The sequence below is a fragment of the Papaver somniferum genome, chromosome 1 (genome assembly GCF_003573695.1).
Source record: "Papaver somniferum cultivar HN1 chromosome 1, ASM357369v1, whole genome shotgun sequence".
NCBI classification, from domain to species: domain Eukaryota; kingdom Viridiplantae; phylum Streptophyta; class Magnoliopsida; order Ranunculales; family Papaveraceae; genus Papaver; species Papaver somniferum.
This window is the reverse complement of record NC_039358.1, coordinates 128389948-128416904: the sequence shown is the minus strand read 5'-3', so window position 1 is coordinate 128416904 and position 26957 is coordinate 128389948. Positions and strand designations below refer to the sequence as shown.

At 37.4% G+C, this 26957-nt stretch overlaps 2 long non-coding RNA genes across 2 annotated transcripts; one reads left to right on the top strand and one right to left on the bottom strand.

The window, feature by feature from the left end:
* Positions 1 to 4012: 4012 nt before the first annotated feature.
* On the bottom strand, positions 4013 to 6582 carry LOC113300151. Its single transcript, XR_003335474.1, has 2 exons — positions 5995 to 6582; positions 4013 to 5182 (listed from the first exon to the last, which is right to left on the bottom strand). It is a non-coding gene; the product is annotated as an uncharacterized LOC113300151 (long non-coding RNA).
* A 5091-nt stretch (positions 6583 to 11673) lies between these two features.
* Positions 11674 to 25478, top strand: LOC113332699. The gene is made up of 4 exons (XR_003351670.1): positions 11674 to 13618; positions 13727 to 13855; positions 14256 to 14547; positions 25430 to 25478. It is a non-coding gene; the product is annotated as an uncharacterized LOC113332699 (long non-coding RNA).
* The last annotated feature ends 1479 nt before the right edge of the window (positions 25479 to 26957 follow it).

Below are 26957 nucleotides of genomic sequence, written 5' to 3'. Positions count from 1 at the left end.
CCAAAAAAGAAAGCAAAAGGAGGAGATTACAATTGTTGGAGCAGATTGTTGTAGGATTTGGGAGATGGTTGTTTGAGGTGTTAGGGTGAGAGTGATGGGGGGGTTTGAGTTTGGCGTGTTTGTGAGTTGAGTGATTAAGTTGTTCCAGGATGTATTCGCCGTCGGATAGTGAATTAGAAGGTGACTCGCCGATTCTGGATCAGCATTGCATCTGTGGCATATGTCAGAGTTGGTCAAATGGATATGATGTAGGAGAGAGCAGGTTGGTAATCCTTCATTGATTGATTTCCACAAGAAAAGCCGAACTTTTGGTGGACATGGTAAGGTCCACAGGAATTTGGTAGGTGGAAGAGGGGTGTGAGTTGGTTGACCATGGGTTAGATATTTGTATCCCGAAAAGGTAGTGTATTTTCCAGATTTTGAATGTGGCCAGATAATTTTATCATGTGAGTTATTTTGGGGAAGGTGGATGTTTATGATTTTTTGAGCTATAGGATTGGGAAGAGTGCTTAATTTTTCATGATTCCAGGTATGAAATATAGGGTCAATGATATCTGCTACCATTCGGAATGGGTAACATTGTGTTGGGTTTAGATGTGGTGAGTGTGGAATCCAATTGGATTCTATTGTTGTTGATAACCCAGTCTCAATACTATGGAAAATCAGTTGTTGCATAGAGGGGACAGTTGAAGCCAGTTGTCTCCATTGAGGGATGGAAGAGGAAGGTATGGTATGAGTGCCTTGTAAAATAGGTTGTTGATCAAGATATTTTGTACTGGAGAGACTTCCGCAGATGGAGTTAGGTTGTTCATGCAAATTCCAAATTCTTTTCATGAGAAGAGCCTTGTTATGATCACTGCTTTTTTGTATGCCTGACCCTCCTTCGGATATTGGTTTTGTTACTTTATCCCAGCCTATAGGGTGAAGCTTTTTAATTGTTGAGTCATGTCCCCAGAAAAAATTTCTAGTGATACGATCTATTTGTTTGTGAATAGTACTGGGTAGGTTTTGTGTTTGTATAATGTGGTTTGAGGTGGGGGTAAGGGAAGTTTTGATGAGTGTGAGTCTTCCAGCTGGAGTTAGGCATTTTGTCATCCATCATTTAGCTTTCCGGGCTAATCTTTGTAGGAGGGGTGCGAAGGTTTGATTGGATACTCTTTCTTGTTTGAAATGGATGCCTAGATAAATTGGAGGTTTCGATGTTGTCGGCATATCAAAAAATTGTTGCAATTCATTTATCTTGATCGGAACTAGTCTTGGGTGATGAATTATTACTGATTTGGAAGTGTTAATTACCTGTCCTGCAGAAGTACCATAGATTGGAGCAGGTTCTTGAGGTGTTGGTTACTCTGGTCTGAGGCTTTGTAGGTAATTAGTAAATCATCTGCATACATTAAATGAGTAAATGGGTGGAGCTTTTATGGAAATGTTGAGTCCTTGAACATACTTTTGGTTTTCAAGGTTTCCTAGATTGGTAGATAGGATTTCAGCACATATGATGAAAATATAGGAAGATAACGGGTCTCTTTGTCTGATGCCTCTGGTTGGGTTGGTGTAGCTGTGAGGTGTACCATTTATGTTGACCGAATATGTAACTGTTGTGACACATATCATAATGTATTATATAAAGGTTGATGGAAATCCAAGTTTTTTCAAGGAGGTTTTGATGAATCCCAGTCTAAGCTATCATAGGCTTTCTGGATATCCAATTTGAGAGCTATTTTTGGATCCTTGGTGAGGTTTGAGGTTCTGATATGGTGAAAGAGTTCTCCAGCAATTGCTATGTTATCATGGATCGATCTTTGTCGCACAAAAGCACTTTGGTAGGGGCTTATTAAGAAAGGGAGAAGGGGTCTAAGTCGGTTGACTAAAATTTTTGAAATGATTTTATAAGTGACGTTACAGAGTGCTATGGGTCTAAATTGTGAAGGTTTTGTAGAATGATTTATTTTAGAAATTAGTGTTAAGTTTGTGTGATTCATGAGATGATGCATGTTTAGATTATTAAAAAAACTTCGAACCATTGCTATCAGTTGGGAATGAGTTGTTTCCTATAAAAACTTTGAAAAACTTACTTGTGTAACCATCTGGTCCCGAAGCACTTTCGGAGTTGGTGGAGAAGAGTGCTTGTTTGATTTCTATTATAGTTACTTCCTTCGTAAGTAGGTCTGATTGTTTGGGAGTTAATCTTGGCCTGATGTTTATAAAAAGATCTTCATTTATCACCGTAGGCGGTGCCGTATATTGTTGAGAATAATGATCTAGAATGAGTTGAACAATGTCTTCTTTTTTGTTAACCCAGTTGTTTTGTGGGTCTTGTAATTGTTGTATATTGTTGCAGGCCCTGTGAATGGTGGCTTTAGTGTGGAAAAAGGTTGTGTTGAGATCGCTCGATTGCAGCCATTGAATTCTGGATCTTTGTTGCCAGTATGTCGCATGACATTGTAGTAATTCATCATGATCGATTCTTAGTTGTTTTTCTTGGATCAACCAAAAAGCCAGATCGCTGCCTGATTGTGTCGCACATTGATGTTGAGCATGCTATATCTTGGCTGTCGATTTTTGATCATGGTTGGAAGGTGGCCAAAAGTTTCTTTGTTCCATTCCAAGAGTGTTTGTCCAGTTGTTATGAGTTTTAGTTGGAGATCAAGGGTAGGTTCAATGTCTTGTTGTTGTTCCCAAGCTGTTTCAACCACTTGTTTGAGCTGGGGATGAGAGAGCCATAAGTGTTCAAATTTGTAATTTTTTGTTCCTTGCCAATCCATTGCTTTCTCTTGTAGTAGTATTGGACCATGATCAGAACCAATTCTTGGAAGATGAGTAACTGTTGCATGTGGATTCGCAGTCCGCCAATGTTGTTTCGTCAGTGCTCTATCTAATCTTTCTAGAATGTTATCCTGACCCATTTGGTTGTTTGTCCAGGTGTAGGGGTCTCCTCGGAAGCCCATATCAATAAAACCCATCTGGTCCATTAAAGTGACGAGAGGTTGAGATTGAGCATATGTTACTTGTCTTCCTCTCTTTTTTTCTGATTGATCTAAGACGTCATTAAAGTCTCCTAATAGAAGCCATGGTGTGGAAGGGTTGATGTTGTTGAAGATTGTTGGAAATTCTTGCCAAAGAATTTTCCTGGTATCTGGGTATGGAGGTCCATAAATACCCGTGCAGAACCAAGGTTGTCCAGGGGTGGTGGAGTAACTATTGTATGGATGAAGTTTTGTGAGTGAAATAATATCTGGATGTTTATATTATCTTCCCACATTAAGCAGAGGCCGCCTCTCCTTCCAATTTTTTGGACTGAGAAGTGATTGAGATATGCTTCTCATATGTTGATCGTTAGCCAAAGTTTCAGAGAAAATAAAATGTTGGGCTCGTGAAGAGAGACTAATCCTCTTAAGTGTTGAATTGAGTTAAGAAGGTTGATGCCTTGACAATTCCAGGCTAAGATAGTCATATTAAGGAAAGGAAAAAAGTTAATTGGGTTTTGTCGCAGGAGAGTAATTAAGAAGGAAAATAGGTAGTGAAGGGGTTGATGTAGGATTTTCTGTGGTCCTGTAAAAAAGGAACAAACGCAGAAGACACCTAGAGGAGCTAGAGAAGAAAAAAAGGTGAAGAGAGGAGATTTATATTCAAATCAGGGGACAAAGAGCAAAGATAATTGAGGGCTTGGTTCCTAAGTAACAAAAGAAAACTGAAAAGGATTTAAAAATAGGCTTGAGAAAATAATTAGAAATACTTTAGATCGGCAAGACACAGGGGAAAAACTAAGCCTCAAGTAGAGGAAAAAAGGGTTAAAAGGAAAGATGCTAAACTTTCTGTCTAAGATGTACAACCCAAATGATTGGAAAATAAAAGAGTTAAGATTCTAACTGAGTTTAGATTAAAGATTCGAAATAAAGTAGACTAACAAAGAAGCTTTTCACTGTTTTAGAACCTGAAAGAAGCTAGAGTATAACAACATCAAAACAAACAACAATTCAAAGCAGATTATAGGAATAAGTTAAAACAGATGAAAATCGGCAAATTAAAATAGACAAAAAGTTTAGTTTGAAAAGGTATATACAACAGAAAACCTTTATATGATCAGATTTATTATATGCATACGATATCAAAATAAGTAGACAAATCTAGTGAGCAAGCAAAAAATGGTGATAAACACCAGCTAAACCTAGAAACAAACTGAGTAAACTACAACAGACTATTATACATGATATGGCGGAAATATTAACAGAGATGAAGCAAAATATAAGATATAAAAAGGTTATCCACCGACCCTTTGAATGAGTCTTTGGTGTTCTGGGTGTGGCTGAACTGTTGGTGTTTTCATTACTTGGAAATTGCAGGTGCTGCAGGAGGGGCTGTATGTGAGGATTTGTCACCAGTAGAAGCATTGTTGTAAGAACAATTGAAGTGGCTGGTATCTGGTGAGCAGGTTGGTTGATCTGTAGAGTCAGGCTTGAATCTTTTGGCAGGCTGATAGAGATCAATCCATTGTTCATATTCTTCAGTGGATACTCTTCTTGAATAATCTGGTCCTGATGAAGATCCGATTCCAGAGTTGTGCAGGTAAGTTTGCTGCTCAGGATTGGATCTCTTGATGGCTGGGCTTGTCATGTCAGTATCAGAGATGAGTTCCGATTCTTCAATATAAGACACAAGAAAGATGGAGGGACTGAATGGTTGCTGCACTTCAGGAGGCTGAGAAGGAGGCAAAGAGACTTGCTCAAGAAGGTGATCTTCAATGAGGATATTGTTTTCTTCTACAAGCCAAGCTGCAGAAATGGTTCCTTCTGTGTCTGAGGTAGAGTCAGAGTGAAAACCATCTTGAAGGTAGCCCTCACTAGCAAAGAAGGAGATAACAAATTTGTCTTTATCAGTGGAAGCAGGGGATGCCAATGGGTTTAAACCCCAGTCACTCTAATCAGGATCAGGGTCTTCAAAGTCCACGTTGTGCAACATTTCTTCATAGTAATCATCATCGTACTCTGGTTCTATAAAAGGTCCAAGGGCTTGCAGAGCAGGTTGAGGAAGAATTTGAGGAGGAGCTTGGATCTGTAATTCTTGTTGGTTGAGTAAGAAAACATCAACGCAATCCTGGTGAACATGCCCAAGTCTTCGACAGAAACTGCAGAACAACCTAGGGAGTTCTTGGTATACAAAATCAATCCAGTTGACCGTCTGCCTATCATTAGGAGCATTGGTACCAAAAGAAAGTGGTTGAGAAATATCAACTCTAAGCCTTATTTTCATGGAGCTGTAACCATTGTAGTGGTGAATGGGGTCATCAAAAGCTATGAGTTCTCCAAAATCATGTGTTTAGTATTATATTAGGGTTTCTGGTCTGCTAAGGGTAGAGTTTATGAACGGTTAACTCAAAAACCTCACTATTGATTTCATAGTTTTCAGGTAGAACTGAAAAGGTATAGATTTGAATCAAGAAAGTATCTCCACATATCACCCTAGTTCCTTGCCTAAGAACGTTAATCATTTCATTGCTAGATTCAAACTTAATCAAATAGAAACCTCTACCAAGCTTGCTTACAGATAGTTCACCAGATAATTTCCATCTATACCTTAAAGCATTTCTTAAATAAAAAGAGTTTTTGTTCATTTTTGTTAAAAAACGACCAACCAAGCGATCTTGCCATTGTCTAACAGGAGAATAAGAATTCCTAGCATGATTACCAAACAAATAATTGAAAGGAACATCTCTAGATTCACGGGAAGACATAGAGATACAACATAAATTAGAACATTAAAAACAACATCAAGCAAACTAAAGGCAAGGAACTATGGGAAAAAGGAGAAAAGGGCAGGTAATTCAAGGTATTGCGCAGTATTTATATGGGATATGAGCATATAAAATAATGTTTTAAAGGACATCATGAATTTGATAATGTTTTGGTTCTGTGGAAATTATTTTTTGCAGAAAACATGGAGTTGTAAATTGCAGAACTGAAATGGTTTACAGCTAGAATAAGGCTCAGAGCTTACCTGTAACATTCTCCTAATGCCACTTCAAAAGTCTTCCTCCTCAAAGGAGAATATGAAAATGTTCTGAGCAGACAGTAAGATTATTTAGAGGATGAACAGTGAAAACCCTTGGAACTTGAATCGAAGAAGCTCTGCCTTTAAAAAAGTAGAGAAGAAAGGTGAGAAACTCATGTTGAAGTCGATCTTTAAGGGGCGCAGACGAAATTCCTCTGAATATCAGTCATATCCGAGAAGCAATAAATCAAGCCATCAATCAATAGAATTCAGATGCTTTTGTGAATTATCAACCAACAATTAATTGAAATAGAAAAATACTGGAGGTTAGGCATCAACACCATGAATTAGGTTAAACGAGCAACACCATGAATTAGGTCTAAAGTAACGCCAATGTTAAATCATACCCACACCCATAACTTAATAGACTACATTGTTAAAGGACCGGTGGATAAAGATGATTAGCTGGGAAGAATTGGGTAGTCATGAATTTAGGATTTAGGGTTGCAGGAGGAGTAGTACTTGAGAAAAGTTTTTCGTGAGTTAAATCGGCTATCGCCCGATTTACAGAGCGACTTAGTTTTATTCGATGTTTATTTTTGGACTGCTCTATTTTTTATAATTGGTATTATCATCTATTTAGAGAAATTTTAGATATTATCTTCAAATCTATTAATGAAAATGTAAATTATATCTATCTCATTAATCATTCAAGAGAGAAGAAAAAAAAATATTATTATTATTTTGATGACAATTATTATACAAAGCTTTTGGTTGGTAACCTAGCAACAAGCTGGGCTCCAACACCTTTTTGAATAGCAACGCCTAATCTATGAAAAATAAAGCTACCAAAACCACTACTAGCGTCGTTACTAACTAAACAATTCTTCAGGCGCTTGAAAAAACACAAAGTATCCTCACCCAACTCTCCTAGAATAGAGAAAGCCAAAACACTCAATCCATGGCCATGTGAAATACACTTGTCCAAGTATTTAGAGTGTTTACATGAAACCGCATTAGATATAGCTTTCCCTGGGACGAAAGAGCGAATTCCATCACCTGGGAAGGGCGAAACACCAGTGACATCCATACAAACATCCTTTCCGTCTTCCCAGTTAAGCACAAGAATATCAACAGGTTTCATCTCTTTGTCATCATTCGTCAGAAATCCCAAAGAAACTTCCTTACGAGCAGGAACACTAGCTTTGAAGCAAATGTCGACGACTACATCACGAACAATATCATGTCGAAACTTGGGGACTATATCCTTAGCACAATGAAGTGCATGATCACCAAAGATGTCCATGGTTTTATTACAACTTGGGCACAAGCCATTCTCAAGAAACAATGGGATACCAAGACGATAGCAAAGTACAGCTCTAAAATGTCTAGGTCCAAGGCACTGATTAAGCCCAATGATGGGTACAGCCATTAAATAATCTTGTGCATGCTTCATACGGTTGCACTGCCACAGGATGGAATCTCTTGCGGACATAGAAAATTGGTTTGGGATTTGCTTCTTAACTGTATCAAAATAAGTGACTGCCAGGGAGTGCATGGATGGGGGGGCAGTATCATCACGTTAATATGATAAAAGTTTATCATATTAAAAGTTTATATTATTGTAAATAATGTACAATTATTTGGAAATTTAAAATAAATTGAGCAAATAAATTTTATTATTACTAAATTTATTATTATCACGTTAACAAACTTGTATGTCTAATGGAACTTGGGCCAACCCGAGGAACATAACTTGGGCGGACTTGGGCAACACCTCAATGGGTTCCACGTGTTCGATGGGCCATCTGGGCAAATAATTCCTATCTCGGGTCTGCCTCGGCCAAGCCTTCGAACCCGCCCAACCAACCCAAATCCCACCCCTACTAGTGATCTAAAATTCTGAATTCAAAGTTGGACAGTGTATAATTTTTTATCAAATAAAATAAATCCAAACCTTTTATTTGTTTTATGGTCAAGTGCGCCTTACTGATTAAAAAAAAAACTAACTTTATTAGTCAAGAGACACTTGATAATTTTTTTCGTCAAGAACACGAAGAATATCTCCTTTCGTGAACTAGAAATAAGCTCGAAAATTATGAGGACGAACATGATGAAAAACCAGAGAACATAAAAGAATAGTAACACCAACTTCAAGGCCTTGCGATTCTTTTCAGCAATTATTTCGACCCTTCCCAAGTAATTGGCGAGTACAATCGGTTAATGAAATATTGATTTCACATTACAATGAAGCCTTAACAATGTCATTTTCTAATCTGGATTCTCTTAAGTAAGCTACGAAGTGTTAGAGGATCATCTGTATTTTCTAATATGGATTTCTTTTAGGTAAGCTACGAAGTGTCAGAGGATCATCTGTATAATTTTGCATTTAGTAATGAAATCAGTTTTGAGGCATACTGAATTTTTTTGAGGCATACTAAATAATGCCAAAATAGGGTCACTAAATAAAAAACAACATCACCCCTTATCCACCCTTTTTGATAATTGCATAATTACCCTTACATAATTAGTGTTAATGATTACAATTAGATTTGATTAATTATGAATTTAAGGATTGATTAAAAATTAAATTAATAGTGGTAAACTAGTAGAGAAATCAAATTTATGTGAGAGAGTTTGGATTTTTGAGAGGAAGAAGAAGAAGAAGAAGAAGAAGAAGAAGTGAAAAAAACTTGGGTTTTGAGATTTTAGTGATTAGAAGTGACCAAAATGTGTGATTCAAATCAGAGGTAGACTTCTATACGAGGTTTAATGTCCTTTTTATAAGTTGAATCTGTCAAAAAATTGAATTTTTAAAACCCAGATCTACTGACCAAATGAACGGTTCGGCTGATAACTTGGCAGCCGAACCTTTTTTTTCGAACCTAGGTAAATTTTCAAAAAAAAAAGAGGTTCGGCTGACAAGTTATCAGCCGAACTTCACTCTGTAACTGACGAATTTTAGGTTCGGCTGATTCGAACAAAATTTAGCAAAGTTGCATCAGCCGAACATAGTGTTTCTCTAAATCATACACTAGGTTCAGCTCAAAATTTATATTCTAATATCAGCCGAACTGATCTTCTGAAATTTTAAAACGAAGAAGAAGACCAGGTTCGGCTTACTCGAACAAAATCTAGCAAAGTCGCATTAGCCGAACATAGTGTTTCTCTAAAGCATATACTAGGTTCGGCTCAAAATTGATATTCCAAGATCAGCTGAGCTGATCTTCTGAAAACCCTCATTCCATCTTTGAAATCATATTTTATCGATCAAACAAAATAAAATCAATCAAAAACAACATGAGTTTGTTACAAATACATTCTAAAATACATCTAAGAGCAATTGAGATTTGGATTTCGCACTCCAACATCGCTCATTTCGATTCGTGTTTCGTTTGCTTGATTAATTGCTTGATTGAATTGAAGTCCAAAATGTTTAAGTTTAAAGTTTATTTTGATTTTTGATTTTATGTTTTTGAGGATAAGGGCACTCTAGTAATTTAAATTGTTTAGCCATATATACGTAATTGCACTATCTTTAGACACCCCTTATAAACCCACCCTAAATGGGATAATGAATGAGTATGCCTCAAAAAACTCCAGTTTGCCTCAAAAAAACGTTTCTTAGTAATCAAGACAATAGGATCATTTGAGGGAAGTGTTTCATGTCACAAAAATTATTGGGTTTTTACGGTACATAGGAGCAAAATTCATGATTTGCATTTTTTACCGGCATTGGATTGGGCTGAGAGCAGGGACAGACCTATGAGAGGGCTAATCGGGACTTTAGCCCCGGTCGCCCTTCCGGTCCACAAGCCTAATTTTTTGATTAATCATGTGTATTAGCCCGGGTCTAAAATGAAAAATTCGACATCGTGGATCCGTACCTGGCGGAGAGTTGGGGATAAAATCACAAGATACGTTTTAGGTTGACAATAAAAGGAAGATTGGTGCGAACGGTCCTACTTCCATCCCTATCATCGTGCAAGTAAAAAGTCGTTTACCTAAGTCCTAACCATTTTCCATATGCTCGTAACTCGATAACAAAATTAAATCCATATTTGCATGTTATTCACTTTCTACAAAGCTCTATAGCACGAAAGCAAATAAAGATAAGAGAACCCCGCTGGCAAACATATTACCGTATGGATGACATCAAAAGCCCCAACAAAACAAAAAGAAACCCCTTCAGTACTTGTTTCTTGTACTCTTTATTAGATGCACCATCTATATCCTGTCGTCTTGACCAGTTACTTGCTTTTGTTTGCACCACTATTTGCGTTGCATGCGGCAAGGATACAGAACACGGTGGGAATGTATTTGATTCCATGGACAATGGTAGGAAGTTGCATGGGTTGAATAGACCTCTGTCTCGGCCGAGACCAAACTCTTTATCACGGGTCTACTGACTCTACTCATGTTATTCATCAAGAAGAGATAGGTCCAGTCATATCTTTTAATCACTGACAAAATTCATTGAATCCATATGATATGTCCAAATCAAATGATAATTCTAATCAAAGTTAACAGATATAGCAACAATTAGAGCACACCATTAGCAACCTATAGACGATTGTTACCCGTGCCATAGTTGTTGATAGCATCTTAAACTCCGATTTGTCTTCACTATACCGATCTGGCCGTGTGGGAGTCCCTCCTCCCTCTTCCTTCCCTCCAGTTGGGGAAAAATCATTGTAACTTCTCGTGGGGTTAGTTGCTGATTTAACTATGTTATCTTTGACTAAATTACTTGGGGATCAGTTAAAGTTTTACTCAAAACAAAGTTATCGATTATGTCAACATTCACACTTTGGATAAAATCCCATGTCAAATATAGAAAACCCGAAAATGATGCCTTGTGTAAGGAATTTTAACAACCAGATGTCCCCCCTTTGTCATCAAAAATGGAAAATGATGCCCTATAATTTTGATCACACACCTATGCTGATTTTATACCATTGGAACCTGTGAATAACAACTTCTTTTCTTTAACAAATGAATATGGGGGAGGTTCCCACTTTTATATAAAGTTTGTGCTATTTTCTCCACAAAACTGAAATGAGAATGAACCTAACTCGAAACATACGTCGGATTGTTTCTATACTAGAAATAATCCGTGCCGTAACGGCACGGCATGAGGTTAACAGAGAGTTGTAATAAATATCTAGAGATAGCTCATGGCGCAACGACACTGTTTTAATATGATATCTGACTGGTATAACTTATTTTCTTTTTTTTTCCGGACTTTAAATCGTGTTCTTTTGCAAAATAGTTTTCTATTTTGTTTTAAGCGAACATAAATTATTCATATACATTATCCAAAAATGAACACGAAATCGTTTAAGTAATTATGTGTATGCATATCTCATTTATGAGTTAAGAATAAAAATAAATAAATTTCATTTCCCATTAAATTCATCATGCCACCACTAAATCCAATTCATGCATATATGATATATCATGATTTCATTTAATGTTTCTTTGTATATCTTGAGTTAAGAGGTGATACAATAATCTATCTTACAAAAACAAATGGTTTTTGTTTGATCCGACGGATCTGTCTAGGCTTTTTCAAACGATCTACGGTTATCATTGCTTTAAAAGTGCAAAAGATAAATCGTGACTGAGCATGCACCCTTCTCTTATGCCCTGATCCGACGTCTGTGAGCGCGTACGCCTGGGAGTTCAAGCAAGGAATTCAATTCCTCCCCTTCTAACGCCAGAAATTAGGGTAGTTGTTTTTCAGTTACCTACATTTATCTTCAACGCTATTTACTTCAACGTCTGTCAGTTCCTTGCGCCAAAAATTAGGATTTACGTTCACCTACTTCTTCTCCGGTGGTTCATCCGTAACGGAAAAAATAAACACCACCATAATTTTCGGCAATCAATCCCATCGACTCAAACCTGGCTAATTAACTCTTTACGCTTTACTACATAAACCTCACTGAAAAACCATCTCGCGAAGGTTCTCAGTGCCTTTTTTTAGCAAAGAAAATATTTTCCGAGACAAAATCTTCTGATTAAGATTTTCGTTGGCGCATGGCATATTTGCAGATTTTGAAAACATCCATCAGGTATGTAAATGTATCAAGTATGGGTAATGTCAATTGAATTCCACCTGATTTGATTTTTTTTTTGGTCATGTAATTAGGTCAGGATGATGTAGAGGAATTTAAGAGTCAGTAGAATCTCTAAGTGTGTTAGATTAGTGGGTTGCCTGTGATTTTTTTCCATTATCATTTGATTTATACTTGATTTTTCATAAGAAGGAAAAAATTGTTGTTCATGAAGGTAGTACCGTTCTCTTAATCAAATGCAAACTGTGTAAATGATGCAATGCTATATTCACTACTCACCTCACCTAAAATGTTGTTGATGCGCATCAATCATCTGAAAAAAATTAGAAGATGCTATTGATCTAGAGCAATGTATGTATATTGTGCAGTAATGCTTAGTAATTTTATTTATTTTTGGAACATTAGCACCAAACAAAGTCTCTCTAAATTTGATTTTAGAATTATATTTTGTCTTTGCTTCGTGACGCCCTTTCTTTTCTGCTGCTAACTGAAAACCAAAGTGTTGGGGTTAAGAGTGAAGGATTAAGAAGATGGACATATAGTGTGATCATTATCACCAGCTATTTCAAGACCTAAAATGCAGAAAGAAGTGTATCACCAATGCCAGGATTACTAAGAAGGAAACAACAACAAATGGGTGGGGATGATTTATTAATAATGCCAAACCATTGATCGCAAGATCTGGAAGTTTAAGACCAGCTGGTGTAACATTAATACCATTAATAGAAGGACCTGAACTAGATGGTAATATCAGTGAAAATGATGATTCTAAAAGAGAAGGCTGAGGTCATTGGATGAGAAGTCAATTATCTAGAGTTTATTATGTTTCTGCTGCTCGCAACGCGATATTTCTCACTGCCTCTCTTTCTTAATTTTTTTTTTTCAAATTATTTGCTGCCTCTTGCATTTGTTTGCTCAAAAGTCTGAACCCCAATTGTTATCTTTGAGGGTTTATTGGGATTGGTCTTATAACCCCTTGAAGCCTTGCGAGTTTAGAAATTTTATAGTAATCTTATAAAGCTGAGATTCATGGGTTTACATGACCAGAAATTGGTTCTACTATCTAATGGCCTACATGACTAGAGGATTGACAAATCTTGGTTTCTTGATTCACTTATCTTTATTTTGATTGCTTATGTTTTTTTCTCAAATATAAAGGGTAAAATATGAATGTATTTTAAATATCCTGATTTATGGGTTGTGACCTCTTCCTGAGCAGTCTTTGTATCTATATAAGCAGTCTTTGTATCTATATGAAGTACATGTATGTGACTTATATGGATTGTTACTAACTCTTTTAGGACTTATTCAGGTAAAGATCATCAGCTTACCACGACTTCACAAGCCGTCCCTTGCTTGAACTAAGATTCATGTTTTACCAATTAATTTTTGTTTTACTTTGCATATTATTATTCTTCAGTTTTTTACTATCTCAAAGTGACTTGCAAGATTGTCCAAGCTTTAATGACGATGGTTTGAGCGAGATTTTTACGAGGTGGAAAGGCACTTGCATGGCCCGGGATGATTACAAAAAATCTTACCTTATTCAGGTAAAAATTAGCATCTTACCACGACTTCACAAGCCGTCCCTTGCTTGAACTAAGATTCGTGTTTTACCAATTAATTTTTGTTTTACTTTGCATATTATTATTCTTCAGTTTTTTACTATCTCAACGTGACTTGCAAGACTGTCCAAGCTTTAATGACGATGGTTTGAGCGAGACTTTTACGAGGTGGAAAGACACTTGCATGGCCCAGGATGATTACAAAAAATCTTACCTTAGCAGGTAAAATTGTGATCTATCTCTTACATTGTATGTCCATACGCCAAATTCAGTGTCTATAAATTTTTTGTTACGGCAAATTCAGTGTCTATAAATTGTGATCTATCTCTTACATTGTATGTCCATACGCCAAATTCAATGTCTGTATAATTTTGCTTTTTTGTTACGGCTAATTTTACAACATGACTATGGAAATCTACAATAAATATCAAAAAATTGCTCACACTAGAAATAATAGTACTTCATGCTATTCGTTGGCCCTGTAAAATGATTTATTACATTACATTAGTAATAATGTAAAGGATCCTATTTTTGCCACACTCAATTCTTGAATTCATGCCATGAACTTATTATTTTTGCCCCTCTACTGTTCTTGAATTCATGCCATTGTTACTGTTTGTAGGAATTTTGTGATTCAGTGCGGTGACCAACTGGGACCGGAAAAGGAGGTGAATCCATTTGGGTAAACCTTTTTCTGAAGAAATCAACTCGAAATTGCTTCACTCAGGCTGGGGTGTTGTCAACATGGCAGACAACAACCTGCATATCAATGGCTTTGAATTTTTTATACTGTGCAAGTCTGCAAATCAACAATACTGTAAGCATCCTGTTTTGGGGGGAGTTGTGGGTGGGTTGACTATCCTTGCAGTAATGAAGAAGGTTCATGTCTTCATGATGACAGTGGCTGACATATGGTAAGCCTACCCTACTTCATGTATATTCATATACTTGATTATTATTTTTGAATGATGTTGTAGTAATGAGGTTCAAACTCTCGGACATGTGAAGATTAAATTTAAAGATTTAATAAAATTATATACAAAAATATTAACAAAGTGGGCGAGAGGTAACCAAGACACTAGATTTCACTATGACGCAAAATTGAATGATACATATTTCAAAACTCTAATTATCTTTTAAGACTCTTATTTCTTAATTCACAAATAATTTGGAAAATTCTCAAAAATTAATTGTATCCCCTAAGCATAGATTTTCTAAACAAAGCATAACCTATCTAATTGAATCACAACTAATGAAGAAAATTTTTGCAAACAATTAAAAACTCTGCAAAAGCAGTGAGTGAATTATAAATTAGAGAGAATAAATAATTACCAATTATTCATGCGTAAATAGCTTCCTCATTGCCTTGGTTGTGGGAGAAATTAACCTCTCATCATGTTGGAAAACCTCTCAAAGAATTTCATTGATGCTCAAAAATGGTTTACAAATGATGAGAATATGAGAAATACAATAAAATCGGGTTTGTAACAGTTATAAGTGTTACAAACCAGCTGTTACAGAAAACGACAGACAAAAAGTGCTGTAAACACTGTGCTGCGACCCTCACCTCTGTGTCGCGGACTGATGAGTGCCAAATAATGTATATATTTATCCCTTTTTGTTGGCATTTAACTCATCTTTTGTGCAGTAATTCTACATTTTATCCCATATTCTGTATTTTTATTGTTTTCAAGAATAAATATTTTTCTTACATAATTTTGCATTTTTAGGTAATAAATAAAGTTTGGATGAACAGCAGAGCGGAAAAGAGCAGAAAAGTAGTGAAAAGCCGGAAGAAATTACGCAAGGAAGACGCAAAGAATGGAGCGCACGTCCAAAAAGCTAGGAATGGGCTCAAGAAGGAAGAATTGTTCTTAAAGAAGATATGGGCTTGGCATACCCAAGGCCCAAAACCCTTACCCAAACCCATTTTCTATATCCATACCCGCCTCCATTCTCAGCCGTTAGATCGGATCCATCTCATCATCCAATGGTCGCTTCTTCATCGTTCATCAAAATCTGAAGTCCCTGCAAAACACCATAGTACCTAAATTCCAAGCCTTCAGATTAGATCACATTTAGATCCTACGGTCGCTTCTTTGCCTGCGCATCAAACCTCGATATTTCCGCTTAACACTACAACACCTAACTCCATCTGGTGTCGTTAATTTTGTTGTATCTCATAATCCAACGGTCGCCACATACCTCTCCATCGTAGCCGTTCGATTCAATCTATATGGGATCATCCAACGCTCTTTACTCGATGTTCATCAAAGTTCTCTATCCCTGCTTCACACCCTAGTCACCGAACCCTATTACCCAACCAAACGGACCCTTCTTCTCCATCGGGTTCTTCCTCTCTTCTTCCCAAACAACAGAGAGCTGCTCTGCAACTCCATCACCTCCACCAGCTACACCTTCTTCTCGAACCACACCACCACCACAACCACCCGACAACATCACTTTCTCCAATCCTCTAGCCTAGTTGCTTTTTCAAACCCACATCTCTCTGACCTAGGTGTGGAGTTGATGAAACAACTCGAGCTAGGGTTGCAGTACAAAATTGAGGGCAGGAAAAGCTTCAGAAGAGCAGAGGGGACATACCCAAAGCATGGGTCGAGCTCAATTCAGGAAATTGGTGAGAGAATTTGATTTTCCCCAAAAAATTAGGGTTTCGAATTAGGGTTTTATGTTTTGTTGTAAACTATAAAAGGGAAGTGATGTAGGATGTTAAAGGGTGTTCTTGGTTAGCCGAGACACCCCCTAATTGGGTTAATTTAATTTCACTGTTAATTTTTTAGGGTTCTTGTTTTGCAATTTTCATTCACTGTTTAGTAGTTTAAATGTTGTGTTGTTCCTGTTAAATGTGTGTTGTTCCTGTTAATGTGTGTTGTTTACATGTGTGTTACTGTTTTGCCATTCTAAATGTGTTCCTGTTAAATGTGTTGTTCCTGTTAAATGTGTGTTGTTCCTGTTAATCATGTTTAGTTCCATTGTAGTGTTAATTATGTTCTGAGTTCACTGTTGAGGCTCAGATGAAACCTTAGTGCACTAATGAATGATGAATTGCTAGGAAGGCCTGTTTTGCTTGAGTAATGGGAAGAAGTTGGTGCTCTGATATGCCTGTGATTGACTGTGCTTTCAAAAGACAGTCAATGCTAGGGGCAAATCAGTGAGCAAGCTGATTCTCTTCCCATTCTAGTTGGATGCTTAAGTTTTTGCATTGTTTAGCTAGGACACAAGGTGGATTCTAAGCCTTAGCTTATCCACAACTGCAACCTCCTCTCTGCCCTTGGCTCATAGCCTTGGTTTACTTCAATACCATTGCTTCACATCATCTTCACTGTCACCTTTCTCTTACCACTTTCTTTTGTAACTTACTTTGCTTCGTTGGCACTTTGCCACTGTTAACAATCACCATTTCACTGCCATTGTATATGCTTCCATTGTTTCATTGTCTTTACCACTGTCACTTTAGTGTTTTTATCTCACTGTTTTCTTATTCACTTCATCTGTTTTCTTTCTCTGTTTCTTTTCTGTTTTCATTTCACTGTAAATAGCATTGCATTGTAAATAGCATTGTCTTCTCTAGCTTCCTTTGCCTCATTAGAGCCGTTGTCTTGGCTTGTTAGCTTACTGCCCTGCCTTGGCCATTGTCTCTTAATTGCATTCTGTTTTGCAAAGGACCAGCTCATTGTAAGGCCAAAGGCCCAGTCCAATGTTGAATCAACCAAAGCCCACTTCATTACCAAGCTCAGTTCATCTCATTTCCAAGGAAAGGCCAAGTTCAGGTGTAAACCAAAAGCCTAGCTTAACCTGAGGCCCATCCAACTGAGCCCAAGGCTCAGTTCACTTCAAGAATATTGAGCCCAGACCACTTGAGTACAAAGGATCAGTTCACTTCATTGGTACTCAAAACTCATTGGTACCAAAGCCCATAGCCCATTGTTATCACCTTAACTCAAAAGCCCAATAGCAATTTAGAACCCAAAAATAGCTAGAAAACTCCAAAACACACCCAGTCTCTGTGGATCGACCCGTACTTGCACGAGCTACAACTGACGACCGTGCACTTGCGGTATTACTGTAGGCCCGTTTTCATTTCACTTCAATTTTATACGCTTTCCCGGGTCCACCAAGTTTTTGGCGCCGCTGCCGGGGACTGGTGCTGTGTTTTTCTTGTAGTTTTATTAGCTATTTTTGCATTTCACTGCATAGCATTTGCATCTGCATCTGCTTCACTTCATTTGCTGTTGGACCTGCTGTTCTGAACCAGTTTTTCCTCTGCTGGGACTCCACCAAGGAAAAGAACCAAAGCCCAACTGGGTTTTTGCAACAATATCAGAGCAGCTGGGCTGTGCTTAAAAGGTAACCCATTTAAGAGAACCCGAATTGTGGGCTTCCAATTTTTAATTGTGGGCTTGTAATATTAAAGCCAATTTTTGGGCTTTTTATTTTCTGTTGGGTTTGTAATTAATTTCTGTGGGCTTGTTTGTTTAATTTGTGGGTTTGTATTTAATTTTTGTGAGCTTGTTTAATTTGGACTTGTATTTTGTATTCTGGTTTTTTAAACCCAGCTGAACTTGTAACCGATCACGCTAGGTTAACTCGTTAGTGGGCCGAGTACCCAAATTCTAGGCCGAGATTTTGGACTCAGTTCCACCAAAAGTTTTCAACCTAGCTGGGCCAAAGCAAACACAAAACCAATAGTGGGCTTGCTCCCATTCAAAAACCAAATTTTATTTTCTCCAAAAAAAAAAAAAAAAAAAAAAAAAAAAAAAAAAAAAACCAAATTTTCTTTTGCTCCCAATTTTAAAACCAAATTTCTACTTTGCTCCCATTTTTAAACCAAATTTTCTTTTTCAAATGTCTCCCACCAAAACCAAATTTTTCCCAAAAATCCAAACCCATTAAAACCAAATAGTGGGCTTTGTGTCTTTTCAAAATGGGCCAACCTAATGCTCTCCATGAATACATGTATCCCACAATAAAAATTCCATTATCATGTATTGTCTTACCTCAAACCAATAACCCTTTTAAAATAAATGCAAGCATGATACAAATACTTCCTATATTTCGAGGGCTCGATTCTGAGAACCCCTATACTCATGTAAAAGAGTTTGAACAAATTTGCTGTACTATGCAGCCTGATCATAAGGCCGAAGACTCTCTGAAATTGCGTTTGTTCACATTTTCTCTAAAAGAAAGGGCCAAAACATGGTTTTACGGTTTGAGACCACAATCAATCAACACTTGGGACCAACTCACAGATCTATTTTTCAGAAAATTCTTTCCACATCATAGGACCATCGCTATTCGTCAAAATATCAATTGTTTTGTCCAGTTGGATGAGGAAACTGTTTTTGACTATTTTGAACGTTTTAATGAATTGTTGAGTGAATGTCCGCACCATGGATTTGAGAAGTGGAGACTTGTCGTCATCCTCTATGAGGGACTAGACTTTAAATCTCAAACCATGGTTGATTCAATGTGTAATGGTGAGTTTATTGATAAATCTGTGGATGATGCATGGAATTTTTTAGCCGAGATTGCAGAGAAAACCCATCAATGGGAATCCGTTAGGGAAACAGGAACAACACCACATGATATGAGTCACCCCCATGAATTAGAGTTTTATTCTTGTAATAGCTCCGACCTTAGGATTGAAAATTATCCTAGATTGCAAAATCCCTATCATGATGATGATGATGACTATGATGTTATGTTAGAAGAACATGTCTATACTGAAAATGTTATGGAACCTTTGGGTTCAAATACATTAGGCTTCTCTGCCTCGACCTTCATGAATGATGTTTCTTCTAGTATTCCATATACATGTGATGTTGATACTGATTTTGAGCATGTGCATCTGTCCTATGAAGATGACTTAGGTAATATAGAATCTTCTGTTGACACTAATATGCATGAAAATATAATTGTTGTGTCTGATTCTCTACCTGGGTCACGTTGTGATGTTTCCACTGATTTGCCGATGCATGAGAATAATTCTGTTGATGATGTTGATGACTCTGATTGTGATCTTGCCAATTTGTTTGATGATTGTGAGCATGTTATGACACTTGTAGAAGACTTAGGAGATGTTGATGTGATTAGTAATGATGTGCCTATCGTCCTACATAAGTCACAATCTTATGGCCTTCCACCCAACCTAGATTTGGTTTGTACCCATATTGCCAAACCGACTTTTCTGAGAGTCCCTAATCTAGGATTGGAACTGTGTGCTTCCCAAGTCCTCTTGGACTATTTTGCATCTAAGTATAATATCTTTGAGGAACCACAGTTGGAATTAGCATGTTTGCCCGTCCCTAGCACAGTTCACTTTGAGTTAGACCTTGTGCATGATGAACCCCCGAAACTGCGCGATTTTGTTTTCAAAATTTTATCTTCTGTAAAATCCAGGTTTAGGGGTAGCTCATTTTGTTTCAAAGCTTCACTTGCATGCCTACCATATTATTATTGTGTGAAGCTGTTGAAACCTCTACACTTTGTCTTTTGGGTTGATCCTCAACTCTTTAGATTGTTAGTGTATGGTGAATTTTTTGTATATAATCCAGTAGATAAAATTTCTTAAAAACCCTTTTGTTCCTTTTGTATATATTTTGCTAAATCCAATATGATCTCGGCTGACATATGTTGGATTCTTGCCTTGAATAACGGAGTTCTAATATTGCTTTCGCCGAAATCGGGTATTCTCTTTCCTTTTTCTCTACTCAACATGATCCTCTTCATATGTTGTATTATAATTTTGTTCATATTTTGAAACATTGAGGACAATGTTTAGTTTAGGTTTGGGGGTGAAAAGTAGATACTTGGATAATATGCCATAATTGAAAACAAAACTCCATCTTTTTGAAAAAATTGAAAAATTCCAAAAAAAAAAAAAAACATAAAAATGGAGCTCATTTACCTTGAAATGTTGACTCTTGTGCAAATATGTAATTGTTAGGAGTCTTAGTCTAGATATTTAGGCACCCTGATTCTAGCACAATTCACATAGTGATAAGAAATTTGCACGCGCACGATCTACCAATACATGTATAGCCTCGATCTTCAAGGTGTTTGATAGGAAGTTACGATTGCCAATCACTTTAGAATACTGAACGAAACTTGACTAGCTTGTTCTTTGGTTGGTTGGGATAGAAGGTGGAGGTTACATTAAGAAAGACAACCATCGAATTTAACTGGGTGCATCAAAAAGGGCTACCTCTTGCAAAGTGTCATGTAATTTTTTGTTTCTTTTTGTTATGTATCAAAAGAGCTACCATATGTAAAAATCAATTTCAAGTTCTTGTACACCAAAAAAAAAAAAAAAAAACGATGTATATATTCAGAAAAAAAAAAAAAAATCAGAAAAAACAAAAAATCAAGTATTCAAATTCCATTTGTGTCATGTAAAGAAAATAGTTCTCTCTTGTTCCAAAAATAAAAGAGAGTAGTCAATGTAAATAAGAGTCATGTAAATAGTCATTTTGTTGTTTCATTGTAATAAGCAAGGAGGGTGTATGCCGTTGATGTACAACGCGAGTAATTGTGAAATACCTCCAACTCATTCACAATTCTCGTAAAGTCCGGACAGCTAGCTAGATTTCGACCTTGGTTCTTAGCCTGAGAAACTATCTCTTGGTGATTAGTAGTCATAACATCCGATCTTTCTTTACACATGTGTAGATACACTTTACACTCTTATCACATGTCTTTATTTGTTATCAGTGCTAGGATTGTGCCTTCGATAGCTAGATTGACATCTCCATTTTGCTGTGAGCTTAACTGACTTGCACATGTCACATTTGATGGAATCTGAGCTTATATTTTGACCTAGAACTTTGTAGGTACGTTCTAAGCAAACCTTCACGAGACTTCAACTCGTCCACTAGGGACACTTAGTGGTTTAAAAGGCTTAGTGCATACGCTAAATGCATTCGAGAGACCAGCGACAGTGGTATAGGTAGGATTTCCTTAGTTTTGTTTTACTTGAGGACAAGTAAAATTCAGGTTTGGGGGTATTTGATGAGTGCCAAATAATGTATATATTTATCCCTTTTTGTTGGCATTTAACTCATCTTTTGTGCAGTAATTCTACATTTTATCCCATATTCTGTATTTTCATTGTTTTCAAGAATAAATATTTTTCTTACTTAATTTTGCATTTTTAGGTAATAAATAAAGTTTGGATGAATAGCAGAGTGGAAAAGAGCAGAAAAGTAGTGAAAAGCCGGAAGAAATTACGCAAGGAAGACGCAAAGAATGGAGCGCACGTCCAAAAAGCTAGGAATGGGCTCAAGAAGGAAGAATTGTTCTTAAAGAAGATATGGGCTTGGCATACCCAAGGCCCAAAACCCTTACCCAAACCCATTTTCTATATCCATACCCGCCTCCATTCTCAGCCGTTAGATCGGATCCATCTCATCATCCAATGGTCGCTTCTTCATCGTTCATCAAAATCTGAAGTCCCTGCAAAACACCATAGTACCTAAATTCCAAGCCTTCAGATTAGATCACATTTAGATCCTACGGTCGCTTCTTTGCCTGCGCATCAAACCTCGATATTTCCGCTTAACACTACAACACCTAACTCCATCTGGTGTCGTCAATTTTGTTGTATCTCATAATCCAACGGTCGCCACATACCTCTCCATCGTAGCCGTTCGATTCAATCTATATGGGATCATCCAACGCTCTTTACTCGATGTTCATCAAAGTTCTCTATCCCTGCTTCACACCCTAGTCACCGAACCCTATTACCCAACCAAACGGACCCTTCTTCTCCATCGGGTTCTTCCTCTTCTTCCCAAACAACAGAGAGCTGCTCTGCAACTCCATCACCTCCACCAGCTACACCTTCTTCTCGAACCACACCACCACCAAACCACCCGACAACATCACTTTCTCCCCTCTAGCCTAGTTGCTTTTCAAACCCACATCTCTCGACCTAGGTGTGGAGTTGATGAAACAACTCGAGCTAGGGTTGCAGTACAAAATTGAGGGCAGGAAAAGCTTCAGAAGAGCAGAGGGGACATACCCAAAGCATGGGTCGAGCTCAATTCAGGAAATTGGTGAGAGAATTTGATTTTCCCCAAAAATTAGGGTTTCGAATTAGGGTTTTATGTTTTGTTGTAAACTATAAAAGGGAAGTGATGTAGGATGTTAAAGGGTGTTCTTGGTTAGCCGAGACACCCCCTAATTGGGTTAATTTAATTTCACTGTTAATTTTTTAGGGTTCTTGTTTTGCAATTTTCATTCACTGTTTAGTAGTTTAAATGTTGTGTTGCCTGTTAAATGTGTGTTGTTCCTGTTAATGTGTGTTGTTTACATGTGTGTTACTGTTTTGCCATTCTAAATGTGTTCCTGTTAAATGTGTTGTTCCTGTTAAATGTGTGTTGTTCCTGTTAATCATGTTTAGTTCCATTGTAGTGTTAATTATGTTCTGAGTTCACTGTTGAGGCTCAGATGAAACCTTAGTGCACTAATGAATGATGAATTGCTAGGAAGGCCTGTTTTGCTTGAGTAATGGGAAGAAGTTGGTGCTCTGATATGCCTGTGATTGACTGTGCTTTCAAAAGACAGTCAATGCTAGGGGCAAATCAGTGAGCAAGCTGATTCTCTTCCCATTCTAGTTGGATGCTTAAGTTTTTGCATTGTTTAGCTAGGACACAAGGTGGATTCTAAGCCTTAGCTTATCCACAACTGCAACCTCCTCTCTGCCCTTGGCTCATAGCCTTGGTTTACTTCAATACCATTGCTTCACATCATCTTCACTGTCACCTTTCTCTTACCACTTTCTTTTGTAACTTACTTTGCTTCGTTGGCACTTTGCCACTGTTAACAATCACCATTTCACTGCCATTGTATATGCTTCCATTGTTTCATTGTCTTTACCACTGTCACTTTAGTGTTTTTATCTCACTGTTTTCTTATTCACTTCATCTGTTTTCTTTCTCTGTTTCTTTTCTGTTTTCATTTCACTGTAAATAGCATTGCATTGTAAATAGCATTGTCTTCTCTAGCTTCCTTTGCCTCATTAGAGCCGTTGTCTTGGCTTGTTAGCTTACTGCCCTGCCTTGGCCATTGTCTCTTAATTGCATTCTGTTTTGCAAAGGACCAGCTCATTGTAAGGCCAAAGGCCCAGTCCAATGTTGAATCAACCAAAGCCCACTTCATTACCAAGCTCAGTTCATCTCATTTCCAAGGAAAGGCCAAGTTCAGGTGTAAACCAAAAGCCTAGCTTAACCTGAGGCCCATCCAACTGAGCCCAAGGCTCAGTTCACTTCAAGAATATTGAGCCCAGACCACTTGAGTACAAAGGATCAGTTCACTTCATTGGTACTCAAAACTCATTGGTACCAAAGCCCATAGCCCATTGTTATCACCTTAACTCAAAAGCCCAATAGCAATTTAGAACCCAAAAATAGCTAGAAAACTCCAAAACACACCCAGTCTCTGTGGATCGACCCGTACTTGCACGAGCTACAACTGACGACCGTGCACTTGCGGTATTACTGTAGGCCCGTTTTCATTTCACTTCAATTTTATACGCTTTCTCGGGTCCACCACGGACACTGTTAAAAAACGACCGTCTCTGCAGGTCCGTTCTTCGTGTTCTTCATGTTCATCAGCAGCAGCAACAGAAACCGAGTTTGGGAAAACTCGAATTTCTTCTTCTCTGGATCTCCTCAGCCCCCAGACTCTCGACACTCCTTCTATGATACTTCAAGACCCATTTTATACACCTACAACACAAGAAATCTCCTCCATAACTCGAGATAATCCTCTCTTTACTCGGGTGATAAAAAATATTTTCGGGAAGATTTTCTTCCATGTTTTATGATTTTCACGCGTTCTCAGCTGTGTTTCTTTCCTTTTATACCTTCTTCACGCTCCAGAATATTGATTAATTCTTCCAATCACAAGCAGTACACGTTTAAACTCGTGTAAGTTTGTGTTTATCCTCCAACTCACTGTTTGGATTAAACCAAATTATCCAGCCAAATTTGATCGAAACAAACACCCATACCAGCTTTTCTATGACATACCACATCTACCCATTAAGTTTCAGCCCTTTAGTCTACCGAGAACTCCTTCAAGAATCGATCGAAAGTTACACAGTTGATAATAAAATTTTCCCGCCAAACGAATTTTTGAAATGTTGAAGATGGTGTCCCCTTAACCAAACTGGGGGTGCGAATAGCAGGTGCCCAACTGAGGCGTCCATTATCCAAATTGAGGGTGCCTTTAGTACTTTTCTCCGGGAGTCCAAATAGCACTTTTTGAGCAACTTTTTCCACACAAGTGTATTTCTCCAAAAACACCTACAAACACACAAAGCATCAAAATTAGTACAAAAATCGAGCACTAACAATAGAGACATTGAGTAAAATTTAGACACAAAAATGTGTCTATTAATACTGTGCAGTAGTCTTGCCATAATTGATCAGTTTACCATCTGATCATAGATGTTCAAGTTTCTTCGTCATATATTTCTGCCTTTAAGTTCTTTCAATCTCCACTTTTTGATGGAGATCAAAATCTTGAACACTAATGCAAGTACACAAGTGTCCATCTATGAATGTATGTAACTAATACTTTTTTTGTTAGTTAAGCACTTTCCAAAGATCAACTTACTTTCCACTTTTAAAAATCATGATTGCATCAGGAGTTTTTGTTTCACTTTTTATGGGAATGATTCTACCATGCGGCACTACTTCCTTGCCTTATTATGTTTGCAGGTCTTCTTGCTCTATTTGAGGATGTGGTGACTACTCTATTTGCTCTTCGCAGGTGTCCTGGACTATCACCTTTATAAATGGATAGGATATGCAGTAGTCTTATCACGAAGGCGTGAAGTAAATGCATCTTTGCCATCATGTTACCAAGGGACCGTGACAGTTGGAAGTGGCTCAGTACTCCTGTTTAACACTAAGATTTTGTAGGTTTTTTGGCTTTGATGATTTCCGGGGCACTACAAATTGAAAATATGTTTCGACTCCTCGCTTATGCTATTACAGTCTGTAATTATTAAACTTTCAGATGGAAGAAAGCTATTTGTAGAAACCATCATATCAAATGCATCATCGACCCTCAAAGTACCTTCATTTCTTTCCATTCACATGGTAATTAAAGCAGACATGTTGCCGCTAGACCCAGATTGCCAGCATTTCGTTCTTGAGGTAGTAGGACATGTATATGAGACACTGTGGAAGTCAACCGAAAACCTATACTGCTGCCACAATATCTCTCCTATAACACAAGTGACCTGAGTGGTTTTTATTTTCTTGGGATCCATGTAGTTGGCCTTAAAGAATGGAAGATTTTAGACTTATATGTTCACAAAGTTTTAACAGTAGTTATTGAATAACCGCTGGATTTAACTAGAACACTTGCAAATTGTTGTGTCCCATTCAGGGAATGTGTTTTCTTTAATTGTAATTTTGTTATTAATGCATAAAATTTTTGTAATTTGAATACAAAATTTGAATACAAGTGTTCCCATGAGTATAATGCCATTGTAGCCAGAGTCAGATGAACTGAAAATAGGTTAACTATCTTGAATTAGTCTTGCCAACCAAAAACAGCTTTGGATAGTCACCACCATATGCAGTATCAATCCTAAGCCCGAGCCGTTACGGCACGGGTCATATCCTAGTTAAAGATTAATAAATTTGGATTCGTAATGAGAAGGGTTACAGAAACGACGACCCTCGGATGTATTTCACTGAGATGAGACTGGGATGGTTGGATGCAGCGTTTGTCTCTCAAAATGTATCCAACCGTCCAAGCTCAAAAACCCATTCTGTTTTGTATTATAGATTTTTGATTTGTTTCTATATTTTTGATGTCTGGTTCGGTTCATATAATTGACTCAGATTCATTGGAGTTAGGTATTATTTTGTACATGACTCGTTGGGCATACGACTGATTGGAATAAAAATATTTTATGTACATCTACTTTTTTATCACTTTTTAGTCAGATATACTGAATCAGATTCCTACATAACGAGTCAGGTGTAGACGAGTCAATTAAGTCAGAGAAAAAAACTCATTAATGATTGAAGACTTCACTATATGATAGACATCGTGTCATATAAGGTTTAGATGGCTAAGTAACTGCTTTATGGTTCTTGTAAGGGGAGCACCCTTCCCGCTACAAAATGGGATCGGGCTGGGACGTCTATTATCTACATGCCCAGGCAACTAAGCACTTACAATATGAGATCCTTGACTCCATTGCAAGTGAGCAATTCAACCGTTGGACGCTTATAAGGAGAATTCCAAGTATAACATGATTCTCATTATAAGAATCATAGTA